General features: G+C 34.8%; 2 protein-coding genes across 53 annotated transcripts in view; both read right to left on the reverse strand.

Annotated features, from left to right (window-relative positions):
- Positions 1 to 25,251, reverse strand: part of tns1b (tensin 1b) — a 479,302-nt gene that overhangs the window by 81,314 nt on the left and 372,737 nt on the right. Inside the window, 1 exon segment of one of the 52 annotated variants that reach the window (NM_001443359.1) lies at positions 14,065 to 14,283. The gene's annotated coding sequence lies outside the window, so the exon portion shown is untranslated. 52 annotated transcript variants of the gene reach the window in all.
- phgdh (phosphoglycerate dehydrogenase) overlaps positions 5,591 to 25,251 on the reverse strand; it is a 722,740-nt gene continuing 703,079 nt past the window's right edge. Inside the window, exon 12 of the transcript XR_015498723.1 lies at positions 5,591 to 5,684. The gene's annotated coding sequence lies outside the window, so the exon portion shown is untranslated. The remainder of the gene's footprint in view (positions 5,685 to 25,251) is intronic.

Consider the following 25,251-nt stretch of genomic DNA (forward strand, 5'->3'; position numbering starts at 1 on the left):
CCTTCTTTCATGTGTTAATCTATGGTTCATTTTGCTGAATCACATTAAATTAAATTTCATTTTACATGAGTTTTGTATATCGATGTAAGTATTTTGGAGACAAACAATGTACTTAATTTTCTCAAAACTACTGTACTAACTGTTGAATAGCGTAGCATAATAATAATATGTCTGTCATAAATAGACACAGATTAGCAATTTTTTTAAATTATTCAGTGATGCTACAAACAGGCCTAAGCTAAGAATAAAGTACATCCAGGAGGTTTTTGCAGAATAAAGTCTGACAGGCTTATCGGGAACCAGGCACAAAGCAAAGCACAGTCCTGGATGTACTTTATCCCACTTATTGCATGGCTACTTACCACAAAATATTACAATTAGACACAAAACATTGTCTTAAAACTGCAGTCTGAAAACCAAACATGACCTTTGTAGTATAAAACGTCTCATGTTTTATATGACGTCTCATGTATAGTATATAGTATCATATATATATGAGCAATATCGCATGAGTAGCAGTGGGATGTGAGTGTATATTGGCAGGCAGTGGCATGCGTTACACCCCATTCACACGGGGCATCAGCTTCAACGCTTCCCTTTCACTTTGATAGGTGACGTCAGGCATTGCCGAACTGCATTGTGGATCCATCGGTGGCGCTTCAGAGGCGTTGCTCGCTGCAGAAGTTAGAACTAGTTCAACTTCTTAAGAGCCAACGGAAGCGTCAGCCAATCAGATTGCTGTATGCAAATACACCAGCTAGACAGTGGCCTATTGCTGACTGAATTTCATTGGCTGACGCTGCTATGACGATCACGTTAGCCCCAACTTCAGACACGCCTTCAGTCAAGCGTTGACGCCTAAGCCCCATGTGAATGGGGCTTTAGCGTCCCACCAGTGCCAACATACAGCCACATCTCTCTGCTACTCAAGTGATATTGGGTTTATACAACAGTTCGACTGCACAATCTTGTAAATAAAAAAGAAATTCAAACACAGAGAGTCTAAAAACCCTTTTGAATGAGGAACGCTGCAATTTGCAGCATGACAGTTCACCGGAAGCGCTTGAGCTGACTGTTTCAAAATTAGGTCTCTGTGTGCATATATGCCAATCCTAAGTTTGTGTGTTACTGTTTTTCTGTGCAAAAGCCAAACATTAGTCCTCATGCACGCAGCTCTCCATGTGACTCCAGTACGAGTCCATTCACGGCTAACGTTTCATTACCACTTACGTCGCCTTTAAGGAAAAGCTATCAGGCCATGCTCGAAGTGCTGGGAACCGGGCGGGCGAACTCTTTGAGAGGATCTGCCTGTGGTCAGGAACTGAACTGGGATATTCACTCCACACACACAGACCGCACACACCAGCTCCTCATCATACACTTCATCATCGCTCCTCAGAGAACTCTGAAGAACCAAAACAATGAATTACTCAATCAAAACTAAATGAGGCACTTTGAAAACCTGAAGGATTCTGTATGTTGTGGTTCTGCTCACATGCACTCTTGTATTTCTATGAGAGTATCGCATGTAGCATTGGCTATAGCTTTAGTCAACCTATAAAATCTGTGGCTAGAGAAAAGACTTTATAGTATATCTTGAGATAATTCGTTTAGATTTGAAGGCATTTAAAAATGTTATGAATAAGAGCACAAGGGCTCTCAAGATACAACTTGTATGCCTTGCTTTGTTGGTGGTTATGCTGAGTATTAGAGTAACCTCAAAAAAAAAAAAAAATCTGCCAAGAACAAGTCTGGTCATATTTCATTTCAAAATCTCAGGATTTGGTCTTGAGTCAAGGATTGTGTCCTCATTTAGTTCATTTATCAACAGGAAAATCCCTCGAAATGAATAAAATAAAGACTAGATTTCTTACATTAATCATACTTTGATTATATGGGGCCCTATCATATACCCGGCGCAATGTGGCCAAGGCGCGGCGCAATACTTGTTTGGTAGTTTCAGTTTGGCGCGAGAGTCGTTTTGAGGCGTTGCACTACGCTGTTTAAATAGCAAATGCATTAGCGCTCATTTGTGCGCCCATAGGCATTCAGGTCTAAAAAGGTAGGCGTTCTGAGGCGGACCGCTGGCGTGTCGCTATTTTGAGAAACTAAAATAGATTTTTCATTAGACCAAAACAAACCCGGTCTAAACTCTGGAGCAGAGTTGCGCCTCGCTTACACACTGCTTAATACACACAAGAGAGCAATAGGCAAATATCTTTACATATGAAAAAAATTAAATATTAAGGAAATATATAGGATATAATAAGAATAGATATAGGATATAAATATAAAGGATTAAAATATTACAAAACATATTATTTTCTAGCCTACACAAATATGAAAAATCACTGCTTTTATGCCTTCTTCATCTCGGGAGGCTTTTTCAGTTCATTCATAACAATTTGCTTTTGTATAATGTTATTATTATTAGCAGTATTATTTATTATATCCATATTTATATTTGTTTTATTAAAAACAAGCTTAGATTTGCCCACCTGTCAGGTTTTAGACCATATGGGGCACAGCATGTGTTTTAGGATATAACTCAGGTTTTTGAGCACATTTTGTTAATATTGTTCTTTTTTTCGTTTGCTGGAAATTAGAACTGAATTTAGAAATAGTTTTGAAACGAATATTTGCGCTTAACAAACGCAATTAATTATTTATAGACTAATTGATGTCTGTGCGTAAAGGTTTCCCTATCCAAGAGCGAAAGTGAAAGTGATCCATTATCTCTCATTCTCACGCTGTAGATGCTCTGTTTAACAGTTTTCTGTTTAAAAAAAAACTGTCAACTGTTAACTGTTTGCTTGTGAAATGTTCAGTTTTTCCACTTAGACTTACTTTACGTCCTGTAAATAGCGAATGCGCTTATGGCGCGACGCAGCAGGCTCTTAAAGGTAATGGGAGATAAGACTCTAATTGGTTTATTCTCAAAACACACCTATAACTCATTAGGAAAATAAACTCAACCCTTTTAGACCATGTGCCACAGTGCAAAGCGGATTTTCCCATCCTTAAATTAGCAAAAAAGCGTTCTGACACGCCCGGAAAGCATTTGCGCCCTGCGTTTTGCGCTATGCGCATGGACCGTCAAAATAGAGCCCAAGGTTTAATTTTGCATGCACATTCACCATAAACTTTCATAAATTGCTAATTCATTCATTGATTTATTTTCCTTTAGCTTAGTCCCTTTATTCATCAGGCCATCGCCACAATGGAATGAACCGCTAACTTATCCAGCATGGATAAAGCATGGTCGGTGTGATCGGCCCCTTACTGAATAAATTCCAGCATGTGCATAAAAAAAGTAATGTGGTTTTGTTTTAACAGACTAAGTGAAGATAAAAATAGGCGCGATGAGATGCAATAATAGACCAGAGGACCAATCACATTGTAAAATATCAACATTTGTTGTTTGGGGCCACATTTTTCAAGCAACAATGTCGGAAAAACAACATTTAAATATTTTTCGGCCTAGAAAATAGCAACTTTTAATTTGCCATCAGACTTTACACATTGTGGGCCCTATCATACACCCGCAACGTAATAATTATTTGCTAGTTTCAGCTTGGCACAAGAGTCGGTTTGACGTTTTGCCCCACGCTGTTTATATAGCAAATGCATTTGCGCTCATGTGTGCGCCCATAGGCCTTCTGGTCTAAATAGGAAGGCGTTCTGAGGCGCATTGCTGGCGTGTTTCTATTTTGAGAAACTATAATAGCCTGTTCTATAGACCGGAACAAAGCCGGTCTAAAGTCCAGCGCAGAGCGCGTTAGTTGTGCACCTCGCTTACACACTGCTTAATACACACAAGATGTAGAGAAATACGCAAATTGAATACATATGAAAAAGAATTAAAATATTAAGGATATATATAGGATATAATAAGAATATATATAGGAAATATAAAGGATTAAAATATTACAAAACAATATTTTCTATACAGAAATTTAAAAATCATACTTTCATGCTTTCTTCATCCCGGGAGGCTTTTTCAGTTCATTCATAACAATTTGCTTTTGTATAATGTTATTATTATTATCAGTATTACTTATTATATCCATATTTATATTTGTTTTTTTTTTTTTTAAAACAAGCTTAGATTTGCCCACCTGTCAGGTTTTAGACCATATGGGGCATAGCATGTGTATTAGGATATAACTCAGTTGTTTGAACACACTTCGTTATTATTGTTCATTTACTCGTTTGCTGGAAATTAAAACTGAATTTAGAAATAGTGTTAAATCAAATCTTTGCGCTTAACAAACAAAATGAATTATTTATAGGCTAATTGATGTCTGTGCGTACAAGAAGTTTCCCTGTCCACGAGAGCGAAAGTGTTTTGTCTCAAAACACACCTATAACTCATTAAGAAAATAAGCTCAACCCTTTAAGACCATGCGACAGGCGCAAAGCTGATTTTTCCATCCTTATATAAGCAAAAGTGGATTCTGACACATTCTGCCCTGAAATTGTTTGCGCCCTGCGCTTTGCACTTTGCACATGGACCGTTAAAATAGAGCCCTGTAAGACAAGTCAAGGTTCATTTATGATTTGTTTTTAGCGAAATGCTAATGGTCTATTTTTTAAATGGTCTAATTATTTATTTATTTATTTGTTTTTTGAGTGAGATGTTAATGGTCTAATCCAATTCCATTATTTATGTTAAGCGAAGCTAAAAGTGCTCCAGCCAGACCAGTAGATCAATTAAATGACCCAAAAATTATAAAACTTAACTGCTTATCTCTAGGAAAGTTATAAATGAGGCTGTTTCCAAAGAGAAAGGAGAGTTCCTTTAAAAGGACTCTTAAACAACCTTAATAATCATTTCACTCTCTCAAAATGCCATGCATGTTCTCACCAATTCCATGTCATCCACACAACCTCATAAGAATTAAAAATAGGTTGTATAATAATGTCATCACTTATATCAATTATATAAACATGATATCACAACCTTAGATCCAGATCTATGACCAGTTCTCAAGCAAACCAGAGTCTAACAAGAGGAAACCCCAAAAGGTTTCTCCATCAGCCCTAATAGAAGACAGACGCACATAACGGGACTCTAAGTCTCATAAATATCAACACCGCGACCATCTGTCACAGGTCACTTAGAGCTATTTAAGGGGAATACCTGACCCGTGCTCAGCTCTGTGCATAGGCTTTGGGATTTCAGGAAAAAATGGGACAATCTTGTCTTGTAAAGTTGATGGAGGAGTTCTGATCGACCGGTAAACTAGTCTTCAACCCCCTCACCAGAGAGCATTGATCACTGTTTAGTTAGCATACTTATTTCTTATGAAATTCCTTACAGGTGCCACACAATAAATAAATAAATAAATAAATAAATAAATAAATAAATAAATAAATAAATAAATAAATAAATAAATAAATAAATAAATGAAAGAATAAAATGATAATACTAATACTAATAATAATACTTATAATAATAATAATAATAATAATAATAATAATAATAATAATAATCATCATCATCATCATAATCATCCTCATCATCATCATCATCATCATCATCATCATCATCATAATATTAATAGGCCCATTTTAAAACTCCCCTAAAATTTTTGAATCCATTCAGCCAATCTTTGGGTCTGACAGGAGCACTTTTAGCTTAGCTTAGCATAAATCATTGAATCAAATTAGACCATTAGCATCTCACAGTTTCTAAATAGTAGTGCAAATTTTGGGCTTGATGCTAAAGACTATTTTCAGGTTCAGCATAATATCATTGTGCCTCAATGACTCAGTTGAATTTTAACATTTATTATTTTATCAATTTAGCCAATTTCTGGGTCTGGCGGAAGCACTTCTAGCTTAGCTTAGCTTAAATCATTGAATTGGATTAGACCGTTAGCATCATTCACCAAAAATTCAGTGTCACTTACAGCAGACTCATTATGAGGACCATAGCTGTAACAGGCAGAATGATATAACAGATTCTAAATGGTGGTGCAAATGTAGAGCTTGATGCTGGATACTATTTTCAGGGATATGCTATAATATCATTGTGCTGGCTTTAGCCATAGTACGACCACTACTACACCATAATGAGAGCATAGTTTGTAGCCATATTGACCAAGAAAATAGCAACTTTTCATTTCCCATTGCTCTTAGTACACAATTTACCTACAGAAGAGTCAAGTTTTGAATACACTCTCAGACAAATAAGGTATAAACAAAGGTACAGAACCCGTCTCTGGGATGGTACCTTTTCAAAAGGTAAACATTTTCTTCTGAATGGGTCCTTTAAGGTACATGTTATTCCCTTAAAAGTACAAATGTGTACCTCAGAGTACCTTAAAGGTACAAAAGTGAACCTGAAATGATAAAAGTATATAGTTTTAAAATGTACCATCCCAGTGACAAATGTTGTACCTTTATCTGAAAGTGTAGGAAAATTATTGAAACTATTCGGGTCATTTTTGAGTGAGATGCTAATGGTCCAATCTGATTCAATGATATATGCTAAGCTAAGCTAAAAGTGCTCCCTTTAGACCTGGAGATTGGTTGAATGGACTCAAAAATGGTAAAACTCAACAGTTTAATATTTGGGAAGTTGTAAAATTTTCTTGTTTGCAAAAAAATATACAAATAAAAAATGTAAAAAAGTGGAGTGTTCCTTTGATCAGCTTAGTCATTCTGTTTCTACTAGACAAGCTGATAAAGTAAAGCCAAACAATAACACAACAGAAAATGACTGATTCAATAAAATAGTGTCATCAACACTAAATTAATCTCCCTGTGGTAGTTAAATGTAAGGAAAACACAGATCCAGATGAAGAGAGTGGTCTGGACAGCAGCTGTGGACACGGGTCGTGGGTGTGAAGGCATAGGTCAAAGGTGAAATGTTACGATTTGCTAAATGCGAATCGTCTTGAAGGCCCTGAAAACAGCCTGACTAAACAGCCCACATCAGACACAAGACGAACAACTGAGACTCTGTGTTCAGAAAACTGGAGGAGCATTCAGAAGCCTTTCACAAGACCTGACATTTACTGTTACGCAATGAGTTTGCAGTCAAAGCAGTATAGATCTGAAGGGCAGATCTAAAATATGTTTGCAAAATACTGTATAGACACACACTGCACTGGATTTATGTGTACAGTAGTCTAATCTGCTCTGAGATTTGGGAAAAATGCACATATGTCATGGCAGAATCTTGCCGCATCACTGTTTGCATGTAAATAGAGTGCTTTGAGTAAATATAGCAAAATGTGTCAAGAACATCTTTAGGTCATTATCACTACTCAAATAATGGAAAGAAATACGATTTAAGTTGTTTTTGTGACAATCAGATGGCAGATGTCATTACTGATCAGTGTTGCCAGACTGAAAATGTCAAAGAATCGCACCAGAACCTCAAAATTATTGTATTTGGAGAAAAATTATCGTATACGACTCAAACGGAGAGTTTACAGCTATCATCTAGACAAATAGCGTTTTTACACAACGTGCAAATTACCACAATACGTAAAAAATAAAATAAAATAGGTGTACATTAGTGGAAAGTTTCAAAATCCACCTCAGAGTCTGTGTCCTGCGTGTGTTGCCAGATGTGCCAGCCTGATCTCACGAGAAAACATAAGTATTTTACGTTTTGCCAGTTTAGTGGCTAATTCGTGCGTATTTGTACGAGTTCAGTCGTATGAAATGGTACAATTTTAAAAAGGAGGCGTGGCACCTAACCCCACCCCTTATCCCAACCGTCATTGGGGGATGAGCAAATCGTACTAAATTGTACGAATTAGATTGTACGAATTCATACGAATTAGCCACTAAATGAAAAAGTTACGAATTGCCGTGAGATTGTGTTGCACCCTCCCAATTTTTTAACACACTCTGAGGTTTGCAGGAGCACATTCAGAGTGTCTGTAATGAGCCGATTTCATGGCTTTGTTTTGATGAGATTAACTTTGAACAAACAAGTTCAAAAGACGCATATGAACGGGGAAAAAATGAGAACACCAAGGGCAAACTCCCCTGTCCTACTCACATTCTTTTTCAGCACAATTTTTTTATTTTATTTCTTGCTTAAAAGATCAATCTCAACCTGAAAACAACTGACTTAAGCACTGCCACACGTGGCAGGAATGTTACCTCCATTCTCCACGTTGATTGCCTGAGAAAATGTAATGTAAGATGAGTTAGAAAACGTGTAATTTGATAAGATGTTTACATGTTCACACTCGGAGAGCAGCATTTACAGTGGATCTTTCAGTCCATAATATTGTAATGATATTAACGTACTGTAAATTTTGAAACGAAATCCTTTGACTAAGGTATGTCTTTAAAAACTGAAAGAGTACTGCTGATGAAACAAACTTTGCCTCTGAATAAACAAACAAAGACCACTGAAAGCACATTTACCAAAACTTTAGAGACCGGACAATCAACACCAACTGGAGCCACGTCATTTTTAAAAGAAGATGTGGATTTCACCATTTTCAATTGCAAAAAGCTCTTGGGTAAAAAAAATTTCCTCACAAGTGCATTTTTGCAGCATGTTAGCAGAGCACTGTAATCCACACATGAGTCCAGCTGCGCTCTCGTAGCGGGGAATTGAAAACAAAACCTTTGTTGCGGCACATTTATAAACGCAACACTGACGACCCATGTCTCCAAACAATTCTTCTCCTTCCACTTGTTTTAATTACGGTTGGCAACACAACGTAGCATCTTTCTACCGTCTGAACACTGTAATTGTCATATTCTGAGCTAAAGTTTGTTTTCTCCACAAGATGTCGCTATTTACCCAGTGTTTCTGTTTGTGGTTTATTTGTGTTAATTCGGTTCAGCTGTGTCTTGTTAGACTAACCTATTTATTCTACCCTCTTGTCTTCACTTGTCACTTGGTTTTTAAATTTGATGTGCTACCGCTGTTGTCATAAGTCCTCTTGTCATTACCTTTTGTATTTTTTGGCTATAGTACCCTTTGCTCCACGGAGAACTTTATGTTTGTTAACTGCTTAGCTTGTAGAGTTCCTATGTTTTTGCCTGGCTGCTTTTTCTTGATGATTTTGGATTTCCTTAATAAACGCCTTTGTTTGAACTAGACCTTGTGCCTTAGCAATTGGGTTCACCAACTCTCCCTGTGGCTGAACATTAAAACACTGGTCTACTACACCAGAGACCCGGGTTCGAGCCTCAGGCTCATCACAGTAACAGATAAAAACTGTTCTTCGAAGCTACCATGCATATTAATTAAGTTGTACCTCATACACAATAGTGTGCGCTGATTAGTTTGAACTAAGTCTTTATCATGAAATAATGCTAAAGGCTCAAAGATGTCACGTTGTACCTGCTGGTACAGGCATACAGTCTACACACTTGAATTTACGCAAGGATCTAACCGCCGTGTCGTAGTTTCAAAACTTCTTTCCCAAACTGGAAGAACGAATTTGCTCGAAATAATTCAAAAACAACCAATTTTCACTTTTTTGTGAAATATATGTGTCCTAATAGTGTTTTTAAACTAGTGTTTTTAGTGTTTTTTTATATGACTGTCAACATCTCAAAAAAATGTGTTTTGTGACCCTTTAAAAAATAGATTTTGCATAACAGAATCCATTTAAAGAATAAATGTGCGATTGAGATTTTTTTTTCATTTAAATTTTGTGACTTCCTAGTTCTACTCTCGCTCTTTTTACAATTCACATTCCACCAACCCCATCACGAACAGCGTAAAAAAAAAACAAATACACAGAATTACTTCATGACAGAACCAGATCAAGAAGCATCTCCGTCAGACACTGCCATATCGTTTCTAATTCGAGCTCATCTTAACTTCTGCCAATGTTTCAAAACAACACAACAAAAGCATCCGGAAGACCACACATGTGAACAAACAGTCTGAAAAGTGCTGGACTGGTGTCATGTGTTAACAGATGGTGACAGTAAAAGCCTCTCGTTGTGATGACGGTGCGGCGTCTCTGTGCTGAAATAGTTAACTGTCTTGTTTGGTTGGCAAAGCTACTGGTTTGCAGCCACATAATTAAACAGAGAGATCCAGCTGCCATCACACGAGGGGTTAATTGTAGACAGCTTGATGTGTTTTTTATTTTTATTTTTAACTTTATTTCGTTATGTTTGTTTGTTGCAAAGTGAGTTACATGTTCAATAATTTCAGGTCAGACAATATAAAAACGTCCCATAAATTTAAAAATATGCAATTTATCAAAAATATTGTTTCAAGTTTGCTAAATATATTTTGTAATTGGGATGCTCAATAAAACATACTTTGGAAATGTCAAGCTTTACATACCAAAATCTATTTTAACATGTATTTAAGGGTAAAACAGACTGGTATTTAAGGGTAAAACAGACTGGTAAAGCAAATTGGAAAAGTTTGTTTACATAAATGAATAAATAAAAAAAGTAGTGCATTATAAAATCATTTTAAATAAATAACATTTTAGATTTTGTAGCTGTGAGGTTCAAAAAATATATATTTTGGAAAAGTCAAACTTTACATACCTAAATCGATTTCAAAAATCTATTTAAGGGTGCAACAGATTGTTAAACAAAATTAATAATAATAAAAACACTTTAAAAATGTAATACAATTTATTACAATGTATTACAAATGTATAAAATGTATCATTAAAAAAAATAACAATTACAAAATAACGAACGAACGATTGAACAAAAAAATATATTCAAAAATAATTTGGAATAACATAAATATTTTGTGTAAATGTTTCTTCCAATGTTATATTAATGTATTTTATTATACACGTCTAAAGTCTTATTTCTTTCTGTTTGGAAGGAACAAAATATTTTATTGATTTTTGTTTGTAAGTTCTGCCATCATGGCAAAGAATAGATGAATAAATGAATAAATAAAAAGTAGTGCATTCTTAAATAATTTTAAGTAAATAACACTTAAAAAAATGTTACTGTGAGGTTTAAATATATATATATATATAAAAAAAAAAAAAGTCAAGCTTTACATACCAAAATCAATGTATTTCAAAATGTATTGAAGGGTACAACAAATTGTTAAATAAATATATTAAAACATGAAAACATTTTAAAAAAAAAATAAAAAATGTAAATAAATAAATAAATAAATAAATAACGAAAAAAATTTTAAAATGTAAAAAAGAACAAATTAACGCATGTACGGATAATAAGTAGAAGACATGTAATAATTTAGAATAACATAAATATATTGTGTATATGTTTCTTCCAATGTTAAATTAACATATTTTCTCATATATACGAAAAGTCTTAAAGTATTTATTTTAGTTTGATAGAAACAAAATACATTATTGATTTTTGTTTGTTTGTTTGTTTGTTTGTTTTCCTGATTGGCTACAAAACAAATACCTGTTGTTAAATGACTTACACCTAATTGAAAACAAAATGCCTAGAAAAACTATAATTAACTTTAAGCCTTTAAGCTGAACATAAAATATTAAGTTCTACCATCATGGCAAAGACAAAATAAATCAGTTATTACAAATTAGTTAATTAAGCTTAAAGGTTTAAAAAATGATGAACAAAAAATCTGCTAACTGCTAAAAATCACTTGAGAAATATTAAAAATATATATATTAAAACATCCCAAAAGGTCTGATTATCTTCTTCAAATTTTTGTTTTAAGATATATTTATTAATACTAAATTTTGAAGTAGTTAACAGTCTTGTTTAGTTGGCAAAGCTACTGGTTTCCAGCCACATAATTAACCAGCACTGGAGATGGAAGAAGGTTTAATTGAAGCCAGCTTGAAGTGTAGAGACGTTTATTACGTAACTCTTCGACTGCCAGACACACAAACACACCATAATACAGCTCAGCTTTGCACAGCTGAAGTCTGAAACGCAACTCAAACAGCAATCCTGCAACAACTGTGATGAAACGCTCAGCTGAAATATGTGCAAACCACACTTACACTCATGATAAAGAAATCAGCTCTGCCTGCAAAACTTTGGGTGGGGAAAAAGAGGAAGGAAAAATACTCAACACCAGTCTGATTTGGTGAAATTAAATGAGCTTCATTTCAAAAACTGCAATTTCTTTTCTGAATGTGTCATTAAACCCTGCTGGCTTTCCATTAATTCATACTAAGTACATTAACACCATGAGCCTTGAAAACACATTTCGATTTTTGGAGGACTTGGAAAAATTCATCATTTCACGGTTCATCGAAAATAATGTGTGTGGCATTGAATTTTAAAAAATATTATGATGATTATTTAATTACAGACACTTCCAGTAAATACTTGCAAATATATAAAAATCATTAAATATATGCTTTATCTAAACTATATATTAAACGAGCATATGTGAGGAGGACATTAGCTGTAACATATATCATATATATATATATATATATATATATATATATATATATATATATATATATATATATATATATATATATATATATATATATATATATATATATATATATATATAATGCAATTAAAATATACAATGTGCCAATGGCAGGCAATATTTATGTAAATAATATTTAGTTTTTTATCTATCTTTCTCAGGCTCTTTAGATTTATTTATTTAGAGGTTATAGTATTTATTTATTTATTAATTTATTTATTTATACATTTGATATTGCAGAAGCATTACTAAATAAAATAAGATGAATTATATCACAAACCTACTTTATTTAAAAATTATTTAATAACATTTAAAACTGTAATTATAACTTATAAGTCATATACAGTATATCTGAAAACATGAACTATCTATCTATCTATCTATCTATCTATCTATCTATCTATCTATCTATCTATCTATCTATCTATCTATCTATCTATCTATCTATCTACATTTTATAATAATATTACTAAATAAAATAAGATGAAATTAAAATACAAACTTGTTTTGTGAAACGTGTTTAAATATCTGAAAACATGAGCCTTGAAAACAAATTAAGAATGTTGCAAGTTAAGAGGACTTGGGAAACTTCATTATGTCATGCTTCAGTGAAAACGATGTGTGGCGTTGTATTTCTGAGATATAATGACGATTATTTAATTACAGACACATTTAGTAAAACCTTGCGAATACATTCCAATCTTTCAATTGGAATGCGTTTTTCATATAAATGAAAATGTATCACAGTTAAATGAGTAAGGGTGAGGACATTATCTGTAACTGTAAAATACAAATAAATATATACTGTATATGATGAGCCAATGACAATTTAAATGATCTCATCTAATTTTCGCTTTTCTGATGCTGGGTCGCGGGGGCAGCAGGTGAGAACCCCAGACCTAACCGTCCAGGGTGTCAGAGCTCCTCACCCCATCCATGCCACCCTGTGAAGGAAATATTTGAGGACATATATATATCTTAATAGATATATTTGATATATATATATCTTAATCATTCAGTTATAAATTATATTATTTTTATTTATTTTATAATAGCATTACTAAATAACATAAGATGCAATTAAAACACAAACTTATTTAAATAATAAGTTATGAATATTGATGTTAATTTAGTCATTTATTTAAAAATTATTTAATATGATAAAAATTGAAATTATAAGAAGTAAAATGTGTTTAAGTATCTAAAAACATAAGATTAAACATGATTCTGATTATCTAAAAAGAAAGTTAGCGATACATTCAACACTGATAAATATTCATCATGCAATATTCCAACAAAGCACTAATACACTGATTCTTGCTGCTTAATTTATTTAAGTTGAATCAAATCCACTTTTCTAGTTATCTCAACTTACATCAGTCAAACTTATAAAAAATATTCAATTAAACCTGATTAACATATTGAAATAAGTAAGAGTAGCATAAAAAAAGATTTGTTGTTATAACTTTTTGTCATATTATTTAACAATGCATATTTCACCTTTTAACGCAACAGAATTAACACAATTACATCAATTCCAGGTTTAAAGTCATATTTTCTTTCCAAACTTTAAATCTCTCCAAATCAAAGATCCAGCCATAAACATCTAACAAACAAACGTTTTGACTCCAACTGACCCAACAAATGAACAAAAAAATAAGTTTCATAATAACAAGTCATTCACACAGCTTTACCTCATCAGACCAATCTTCAACAATCCTCTACAACACTCTTCTTCTAGACTTTCTTGACCCAAAATCCACAGAAAAGTTTGACTCCTGAGTACCGCAGGGATCGAGAATCTTCCCTCTGTCACTCTCCCTCCACTGACTGACAACAAACAGGGTTTCTTCTCCTCTCTTTCTCAGCTCTCCAGCCTCTTTTACACACACCATCTCTGTCAGCGCCTCTCCAATCCCATCTCCCCGCCGTCACACTTTTCTTACCCAACCATCCCAAAAATGCTGTGGGCAGAGCCTTGGCCAAATATGGAGAGGCCACGGTAAACAAGGCCTGAGCGCCGCTTTCTGAATCTCCCTCCAGCTGAACCCCGAAACACACAAACTGATGGACAGACAGATTAATATTACACACATAAGGACTGAGCCCAACTACTGGACTGATTCTTTGTGTTTACTACAATATATACAAGTGTGTGTATATGTAGTCAGTATCAGAATAATAGGTTAAAATGTATACTGTGAATGTATTACAAATTGTACATTTAACTTCTGTGTAAAAAGTTGGTAGGCAGTTTTTTTTTGGTTTTGTTGATACTTATGTGTATATGTGTGTGTGCACTTTTTTATTTGGTTTGCAAGGACACACAATTGTATAATATACTATTAAAGTGGTATATGAAGACATGCATTGTGTCTTTGTAAGTTAAAATCGTACTGAATGAGATCTTTCGATATTCAAATTGTCACAGATTCCTGTGAGGGCTGAGTTTAGTGGTAGGGCCATGTAATAAGCCTGCATTATGCCTATAGAGAGTCCTTGTAAACCTTTTGTGTGTGTGTGTGTGTGTGTGTGTGTGTGTGTGTGTGTGTGTGTGTGTGTGTGTGTGTGTGTGTGTGTGTGTGTGTGTGTGCGCATTTATTTAATTTTGTTTTCTTTCTTTCTGTTTGACATTCACAAAAGTATGATGTTTAATTTACATTTTTATAAATGCATGTACATTTATACAAGTATTAATATCCATTGTTAATATAAATGTATTAATATAAATATAAACATATTAATATCCGCTGGTAGCTAGCTCTCTGTAACTGCTTCCGGAAGTGGTATTAGTGAGGCCAGCAGAGGTGCTCAACCTGTGGTCTGTGTGGTTCCTAACGCCCCAGTATATTGTTGGGGGCTCTATAATAAACTGACACTCTGTGGTCATTTAACCCCAGCATCAAGGCCAAATTTGCCTACTAGTCTCGTTGTATCATGGCATCCTAACCATCCATATTTCATAACTGACTTCATGTCTGCTCTCTCCACTAATAAGCTGATGTGCGGTCTGGTGCACTATGGCTGCTGTCGTGTCATCCAGGTGGATGCTATAGACTGGTGGTGGATGAGGAGATTCCCCTCAAAAATGTGCAAAGCGCTTTGAGTGATCAGAAAAACGCTACATAAATGTAAGGAATTACATTATTTCACATAAAAATGTATGCTGTGAAAAAATCTCTATTGCAAAAATAAAACAATTGTTATTCGAATTTCTAGTCATAAAGAAATTTTGAGAAAAGTAATATGATTTCATTGTAAGAAAAAAAAAACATTGTTTGTCATTAACAACAATAATAATAATAATGGGGCTGCACGGTCGCGCAGTGGGTAGCACTGTCACCTTTGCAAGAATCACATTTATAGTGATTTTGTTTACATTTTCACAAATCAAAAATAGACATTTATAATATTAAGCTTATATCAATTATAGGGCCATGCTTTATATAATTAAATTATTTTATTGTTAATGTACAGTGAAACCGATAAATCCTTGGTGAGGTAAGTGACGTTCTTCCAAGGATGCAAGTGCGAACTTTGCGTACTTTGTATTGAGAAACAGGCAACGTCTTTGGTAGTGATAATGCATGATGTTTAGCAGTCATTCATTCATTCATCTTCTGCCGCTTTTCCGGGGCCCGGTCGCGGGGGCAGCAGTCTTAGATGAGAACCCCAGACTTCCCTATCCCTAGACACTTCCTCCAGCTCCTCTGGGGGGATCCCGAGAAGTTCCCAGGCCAGACGAGAGACATAGTCCCTCCAGCGTGTCCTGGTTCTTCCCCGAGGCCGCCTCCCAGTGGGACTTGCCTGGAACACCTCCCTAGGTAGGCGTCCAGGAGGCATCCGAAACAGATGCCCGTGCCACCTCAGCTGACTTCTCTCGATGTGGAGGAGCAGCGACTCTACTCCGAGCTCCTCCCGGGTGTCAGAGCTCCTCACCCTATCCATAAGAGTGCTCCCTGCCACCCTTCGAAGGAAACTCATTTCGGCCGCTTGTATCCGAGATCTTGTCCTTTCGGTCATGATCCAAAGCTCATGACCATAGGTGAGAGTAGGAACGTATATTGACCGGTAAATCAAGAGCTTTTTTTAGCTGTATATAAATAAATAAATAAATAAATAGATAAATTCAAAACTAAACAAACATTACTATTGTGGAGACAATAGTGTATCACACGTGCACTGAGAGAAAATGAATGTAAAACTAATCTGAATGCAGTACTATAAATGTTGACTAGGTGTTGAGTCTAAACCACAAGTGTCTGGACGCCACTGCAAAACAATGATAGTGGTTCAAAAACATATGTTTTGTTGGGCCGAATCTCGTTATATTTTTGATGTCACATCCCTCTGCATGACATCCTCAATAATATGAATGTCGATTTCACACAATAAATCACATCATCAAAATTTAAATCCAAATTTTTTATGGACAGAAACTAAACCAAACAATGCGAATGACTCTAAATGTTCATGACAGCACGACTTGTATGCTTGTCTTTGAAAGTAAGTTATTTGTATGGCCTGCAGCCCGGCATTGAGGCCAGAGAAGAGCCGTGTCTGTGGTTTCTGAGGTGTACAAATACCACCAGAGCAGCTCAAATTGGCCTTGTTTTGCTCTAGCCTTGCCAGCGGCTCCTGTTAAACAGAGAGCCGCTATCTGTGGTCAAGGCACCAAACAGATAAGACATCAATTACTAAGCCATTAACATCCAACAAGAGATAAAGCATTATTATCTTAAAACGCTGCCCTCTCATTTTGCGGTCGGCTCTAATTATGGCACTCGGCACAGATCGAGAGTTTTTAGATAGCAGTTTACTTCTCTAGTACAGTAGGAAACAAACATCGGATGACTATTTGTCTTATAAGTAAATAACTTAACCAGAAAATAATATTTTATTATCATTACTTGTGTTAGCAACTAAATAGGATTGTTTTTTTTTTTATATATATTAATGCTCCTAAAAGTAGCCATAGATGCCCGAGTACGAAATGATGATGAAATGATGCCACGACATATTCAATTGAATTTAATTTTTTGATACACTCCATTTCCAGTAAGATTCCAGTAAAAGTAAAGCATACGCATCCTCCTGATTCTTCATTGCATAGCTTTGAGAGAGTCTAGATGTCTCATTTGCACTTGTGCATTGAAGCAGGACTCTACCAGACACGACATGCAGGCTCTGACGTCAGCCATTCGAAACACTGTTTCTGGAGTCAAAAACAACTTCGTTTTCAGTCTGTCCCCCACGCAAAGCTATTGCAAGGAATCACTCATGAGCTCATAGAACTTAAAGGGTCAGGAAACACCAAAACACGTTTTTTTTTAGATGTTGACAGTCATCTATGTGTCCCACGCTGCTATAAAAACTATTAGGACACATATTTCACAAAAAACTTGATTTTTTTTTTTTTGCGTTATTTCGAGCAAATTTGTTCTTCCAGTTGGAAACAAATTTGTGTGTATTCCAGCGTGGAGAGTGACGGTCTGTATTGGTGAGTACAACGTGACGCGTTTGACTGTGCAGCATTAATTCATGAGAAAGTCTTGGTTCAAACCAATCAGCGCGCTCTATTGTGTATGAGGTGCAACTTCATTAATGTGCATGATTGCTTCGAAGACTGTTTTTACCCGTTACAATGTTCAGACGGCAAAGAGATGCCACGCTGTGTTGCCAAAACAAATGGCAGAACAAAAATAGTTTGGAGACATGGGTCGTCAGTGTTGCATTTACAAACGTGCTGCAACAAAGTTTTTCAATTTCCTGCTATGAGAGTGCAGCTGGACTCACATGTGGAATACAGTGCACATGACAGAAATATGTTAGTAAGACACATCTTTTACCTGAGAGCATTTCGCATCTGGATTTTAATCCAGATCTGAATTTGCTGCTCGTCTTCTTTTAAAAAAAGACGCAGCTCCTGTTGGTGTTGATTGTCCTGTCTTTACAGATTTGGTGAAGTGTGTGATCAGTTTTCTTTGTTTGTTTATTCAGAGGCAAAGTTAGTTTGTATTATCAGCAGTACTCTTTCAGTTTTTAAAGACATGCCTTAGTCAAATGATTTCTAAGTTACTAAGTTTACAGTACGTTGATATCACTACAATATTATGGACTGAAGACCCACAGTAAATGCTGCTCTCCGAGTGTAAACATGTAAACACCGCAATCACACTACTATTTTCATCGTATTTTGTGAAAGGATGGTCTATACACACATGGCTTTCTGACGCTACCTACCAAATGTATTTATTTATTTATTTTTCTCCCATATGGTGTGCGGTATCAAACATTCAATTAAAACCGCACTCTTCCAGCAGTTCCTTGCATCCAATATCTTATTTGTCACAGGGGGCATGCAGAAAATGTTCCTGAATGAAAATGAAAGCACCAAATCCAGTTAAAGTCAACAAATTACTGATTTGGCAAATGTTTCGATTATGGATGTCCATGAAAACGCAGTCACTGTCATTCTCCCCTGCGCCTGTGTTTGTTTTGCCTCTGTGTAAATCAGCGTGTGCCCAAGCGCAAACTCCCATTTTTATGCAAACCCTTCCCCTCTTTTCCTCCCCCGACACTTCCACCTAAACAGAGCTGGACTCACCAACTTTCCTGCCTTTTTTTTAACCTGGAGTTGTGAAAACACCTTGCTCAGGCAGGAGGGTTTCGTGGCCCTTTAAGGCAAGACAATACAGTTGAGACTATTGTTTTCATGACCAATTGAAGATTTTTTCCCCAAAACATGTCTTTTTCGCACTGCATAATGGGACACAGATTCTACGTACAGTATACATTGTATTTCACAAAGTTGTTGAATGACTGATTCAGATGTATTAATAATTTTACACATTAAATTTATAAATCACAACCAGAGGGTGCAAGGCACTCCACAGTAACGCGTTACTGTGTTATAATTACATTTTTGGGAAGGCAGTAATGTAACGAATTACATTTTACATTTGTTTGATTTGATTACAGTTACTAAAGTCAATGTAGTTGTGTTACTTTCATTACAAATATAATTTTTAGAAGAACAAATGCTTCTTTTAAATCCCATTTTCCACTGCACCATCAGTTAATAAGCATATACTTTTAAATTGCTGGGAAAGTTGAGCTGAATTGGTTGCTGTCAAAAGTGGCTGCTTCTTCAAGTGGAAATACAGACATTACTTTGATTTCATCATGCGTAAAAAAATAAAATAAAAAATATTGCTCTCTAAAGAACTTTCGACTGCTTTTAACTCGTTAGCAACTTGTTCAAACATGAATATTGTTGAATAGAAAGCATTCTAGGACAATACCCATCAAAAAGGAGTACACCAGTGCCCAAAGTCACAGCGGTCCAACAGGCTAAATTGATTGATTTATTTATTAATTTAATTATTTTTTGTGCAGAATTAGGAGTAAAGGTATCTTTTGACATTAAAGAGGGGCTGTTCATATATCATGACTTACACATGCTCAAATTACCCAGGCGCACCCAATTGAAAACAGCAAGTCATGTGACAAGAACTGAACGATCAACTTCGTACTTTGGAATATACACATTTCGGTAGACTAATTAGCTCAGACAAACACAGAACACCCAAACACTGCAGTATGGATGTCAATGGTTACAGGTATCCAGTTTTCTCCAAAATGCCTACCTTTTGTATTAAAAAAGATAAACAGGTTTGGAACAAGCGAATGATGAGAGAATTTTAAGTTTTGGGCAAACTCTTTAAGTTGAATACGTCAAGCTGCTGTGATCAACCTAATGTAATGTTTTTAGTGAATAATAAATTACTGAAAGAGCTGCAGTTCATTTTGTATTTGTATAGGTATATTTTCTATGTTTTAAAAGTAACTTTAAAGTAAATAGTAACTTTCCAGTTGTTTGTAATCTATTACATTTTTAAAGTAACTTACCCGACACTGCCCACAATGTAAAAAATTTTTTATCCCAAAAACAATTTCTTTCTGATTTATCTGATGATTAAACTGATATTATTTTAAACTTATTCGTTTTTAAATGATGGCCTTTACTCTCGTTTCTTCATGTTTTTTAAGCTACTTTGACACAGTCTGCATTAAATGAAAAATAAAGATGAACTGAACTGTATTGAATTGATGAACAGAAATGTCAACAAAAAAATTGTATGTATTATATTCAGTTTATGTTAATGTTTTTATTTTGTACATATGTATTAGTGTTATTTTAATATTATTTAATATTTTAATCTTTATTTTAATTTGTATGTTAATCTTGTTTTATTGCATTAAATAATTTACCTATAATTTAGTAAAATAAATAAATAAACAAATAATAAAAAAATAAAAATAATAATAATAATAATAATTAATAACAACAACAACAACAACAATAATAATAAAAGAAAATAAAAATTATAAAATAAAAGAGGAAAAAAATAAATAAATACATAAATAAAAAATTATAAAAATGTTAATAATATTAATCAATAATAAAAACAATAATAATAATAATAATAATAATAATAATAATAATAGTAATAAAATAAAAATATATGAAAAATAAAATAAAATGAAATAAAAAAAGAAACAAAAGGAAATAAAAAATAACATTTAAAAACTTAACTAATTTGACAATAAAACAATACAACAAAACTAAACAAAAAATAAAATAAAATAATACAGACAGGTTCAGTCAAGTCCATTATCTACTGTAGTTTTCATAACATTTCAAACTTTAGGATTAGAAACTTTTATAGCTGCTTAATCAAGAAGGTGAGTGAGCTGACGTAAGCTGACTGTTCTTAGTCTCAGTAATCAGTATAGCATTCGTTCTCTCGTCTGACAATGTCGGACAGTCCTTCAGTCTTGGCAGACAGATGCATGAGCTTCAGCACAAAAGCATAATGTCTGCCTTCTTATCACGTCTCTAGAGCTGCTCCTCTGGCCACAGCGGCTCAATGGAGATGTTTGACTGTGATAGGAATCTAAATTCATTTGCAAATGTGCCCTTTCCATTCAGCAGCCCTACTGACTGAAGACAGACTCTGTACAGCATAAAGGAGTGGGTGGCAGGGTCACACATTTGGCTATGTTTACATGTACTTAAAAAAGTTTCTCCTTAAGTTTAATTTGCAATGACATTATAACCTACATAACCTACAACTTCATTTGTTTTGTAAATCCCAAAAGCCATTGTTGCATTAAAACCCAATTCACTAATCTGAACTGAACGCAAATCCCAACAGGGATACTTATACAAAACTGAACTGAAGCAGTTTCAATGTAACAATTTAAAATATAATGTATACAATGTATTTTTACAATGTATATGTAAAAATATAAAATATACACTCTTTTCTTCAGCTACTTTGACACAATCTACATTGTCAAAAAGCACAATAGAAATAAAGATTAATTTAATTGATGAATAGAAATAAAACAAAAATCCCACATACAAGTTTGTATGTAAACAAACCTATCAATTATGTTCTGTTAAAATATATTTATTTATCATATTCTGTTTATACTAATGCTTTTATTTTTATTTTTTTTACACATGTACAGTTGAAGTTAAAATTATTAGCCTCCCAATTTTTTGGGAATTTTTTTAGATTTTTGTCGAAGATGTTCTTTATGCAACTGAGGCAAATTCTGAAAATACACAGCTATATACATTTCTGGAGAGTGCCAAATACTTTCCAAGAGGCAGTTTATTTATTTATTTATTTTTTGAGATCTCAGATTTTTCTTGCAAGTGCCATTCGCACCTGCTTTTCTTGCGTAAATCCACCAGAGGCCACTGTCGACCGATCGACCGACCGACAGGCCCACCCTCTTCCTTCCCTAATCCCAACCAATAGTGTTTTCAAAAGCACCAACTGACCCATCCACCCACTTACCTAAACCCAACCGACAGTTTTCACCTGATTTTTACCACGTTTTCAGATTTTACCACATTCCTACTGATTTATTTACTTGTTTAATTTATTTTTGGCTTCTGTTTTTGTCTTGCTTGCTTTCTGGAACTGTTTTTCGCCAGACTTGAACCCCGTCATCATGGTCAACTTCTTTCTGCGTCAAGTCCACCAACGTAAATGGCGAGCCACTGGACAAACAGCGGGAAAGCTGTCTATTCAGAGATAAGCGGTCAGCTGGTGAAAAAGAGCTTCATACCACCCTGTGGCATTCGTTTTAAAGAAGAAATGCAGCCATACGTACTTCTGGCTACATAATTCGTGATTTCCAGAAATGTATATAGAGCTACGTTTTCAGAATGAGCCCGTATTGTATTTATGCTAAAACCATTGCTGTTATTTTCTAATATTAATCACTGGGTTTTCCAAAAAAAAAGTATAATTAAAGTGCCTTGGCTTTTTATAAAACACTGATGTACTTGCATGTTACAGTACAGCCACTTCTAAGATACATAACAATTTTAAACAATGAAGATTACATTATGAGTGCATGTGCATCTAATACAATGCTTTAAATGATTCCTTATGATGCCAGGTGGTAGCTAGAGGGGTTTTGGGGTCTTGACCAGAGATTTGTATTAGTTTACACACCCTCTTAAAGGTAGCAGCCAAGAGCCTCCTATTTCTGCCTGCCCTATTTAAAGCAGGGTCTGGTCAAGAGGGTGGCAGACTTTATAGTTTTTATAGTCAGTCATCTCAAATGGCTTCAGCCGAGAAAAGAGTAGAATATAAATGTGCACTAAATTGACTGGAGCTCCTAAAATTTGACCCCTGAGTATATTAAAAATAACACAATATCATCTTGGCTGCTTTAGAAGTATATTTTGGATCGCAATAATCAAAACACATTCTTGCCGAACAGTAACATAAACAGCCCGCATTGGGTGTTTTCTGAGACAAAATAAGTGATGGTTGTTACTGTAGCTGTTTTAAACTTTGTGAATGGACATGATTGGTCAGACTGTCTCCTCACAGCGTGAGTTGCACAATTCTCAGCCAACGCCTGGAAATATTTCACATAAAGGCCACTGGAAGCTGATGGGGAAAATGGAGGCTTGGGGGAAACATACTGAGATTGTACCAACCTCCAGACCGCCCACAATATTTCTAGTAGATACTTTACAGCTAGTAGAACCTAAAGGGAGACTGAATCATCAATTTATTCAAACAAGTAGTATATTAATAAGCAGGAGAAGCAGGTAAGTGATAATTTGCTGTGGAGCTGATGAATAGTTGTTTACATTGTAAACAGATAGCTTCAAGCAGACATAGAGTGTCAAGTCACTTCCCTTAATGATAGCTTTGTTCATCCACAAGTTTGAGAGAATCATCCACATGTTAAATGATCAGAGGAGAGGGGAAACATCCATGGAAGAAGGTGAGTCAGGGAGAAGGTTAGGTGAACCAAAAGACATTGATTCCAGCCACTGACTGACTGGAATCGCTGGGTTATATAGGGAGTGCTGATGAGGGGTGCAGGTGTGCCTGATTAGTACTCAGATGAATGTGCTCGGGCATGATGAGAGGTGGCAGGAGATGGGGAGCGATGATGGAGAGATGGTGCTGAGGGAATGTGATGGTGAGAGAGAGAGAGGGGAGTAGGTGGAGCAGCAGGAACAAGCCGGGGATGTGACAAGATTACATTAAACAGACAGGTTTAGTTTTGTTTGCAGTTGTTTTAACAAATGTTTTAACTTAAGGTAACAACATTAATGCTTGTTGATTCAACTTTCAAGACAAAACAAAAAAACAAAAAACTTAAAATGTGTTTTATGAACAATTTATTGAGACGTTGTTCTTTCTTGAAATAACTAAATGACAAAAAAAACATATTGTTGGATGGTTGGAGAACATGTCACTTATTACTAGTTTCATTAAATAATTTCATCACCAGGAAGAATTTATTAAATGTCATTTATTCCTTCATTCATTCATTTACCTTTAACTTAGTCACATTATTTATTAGGGGTCACCACAGCAGAATGAACCACCAACTTATCCATCATTTGTTTTACACAGCGGATGCCTTTCCAGCTGTAGCCCAGTACTTGGATACATCCATACACACTCAAATTCACACTCATACACTACGGCCAATTTAAACCATAGCACCCGCAGGAAACCCACAAGAACACGGGGAGAACTTGCAAACCCCACACAGAAACGGCAACTGAACCAGCCAGAACTGAAACCAGCGACCTTCTTGCTGTGAGTCGACAGTGCTAACCACTGAGCCACCATGTCGCCCTTTATCAAATATTTCATTGAAAAATCATATTTACTTTTAGTAAACATTTGTTGTGAGATTTTGTTTATATTATTTATATATTTGATTGTGTATCATCTCTTATTCAAATACGAAGCTGTTCTTCTCATGTAATGTTTCATGTACAGTTGAAGTCAGAACTATTAGCCCCCCTGAATTATTTGCGCCCCTGTTTATTTTTTTCCCCAATTTCTGTTTAATTGAGGGAAGATTGTTTCAGCACATTTCTTAGCATAATAGTTTTAAAAACCTATTTCTAATAACTGATTTATTTTATCTTTGCCATGATGACAGTGAATAATATTTTACTTGATATTTTTCAAGACACTTCCATGCAGCTTAAAGTGACATTTAAAGGCTTAACTATTTTAATTAAGTTAACTAGGCAGGTTAGGGTAATTAGGCAAGTTATTGTATAACGATGGTTTGTTCTGTAGACTATCCAAAAATATATAGCTTTAAGGGGCTAATGATTTTGTCCCAAAAATAGTTTTAAAAAAATTAATAACTGTTTTTATTCTAGGCAAAGTAAAACAAATAAGACTTTTTCCAGAAGAAAAAAAATTATCAGACATACTGTAAACTTTTCCTTGCTCTGTTAAAAATCATTTGGGATATATTTAAAAAAGAAGAAAAAAATCAAAAGGGGGCTAATAATTCTGACT

The sequence above is a fragment of the Danio rerio genome, chromosome 9 (assembly GCF_052040795.2).
Source record: "Danio rerio strain M-AB ecotype USA chromosome 9, GRCz13ab, whole genome shotgun sequence".
Classification (NCBI taxonomy): Eukaryota; Metazoa; Chordata; class Actinopteri; order Cypriniformes; family Danionidae; genus Danio; species Danio rerio.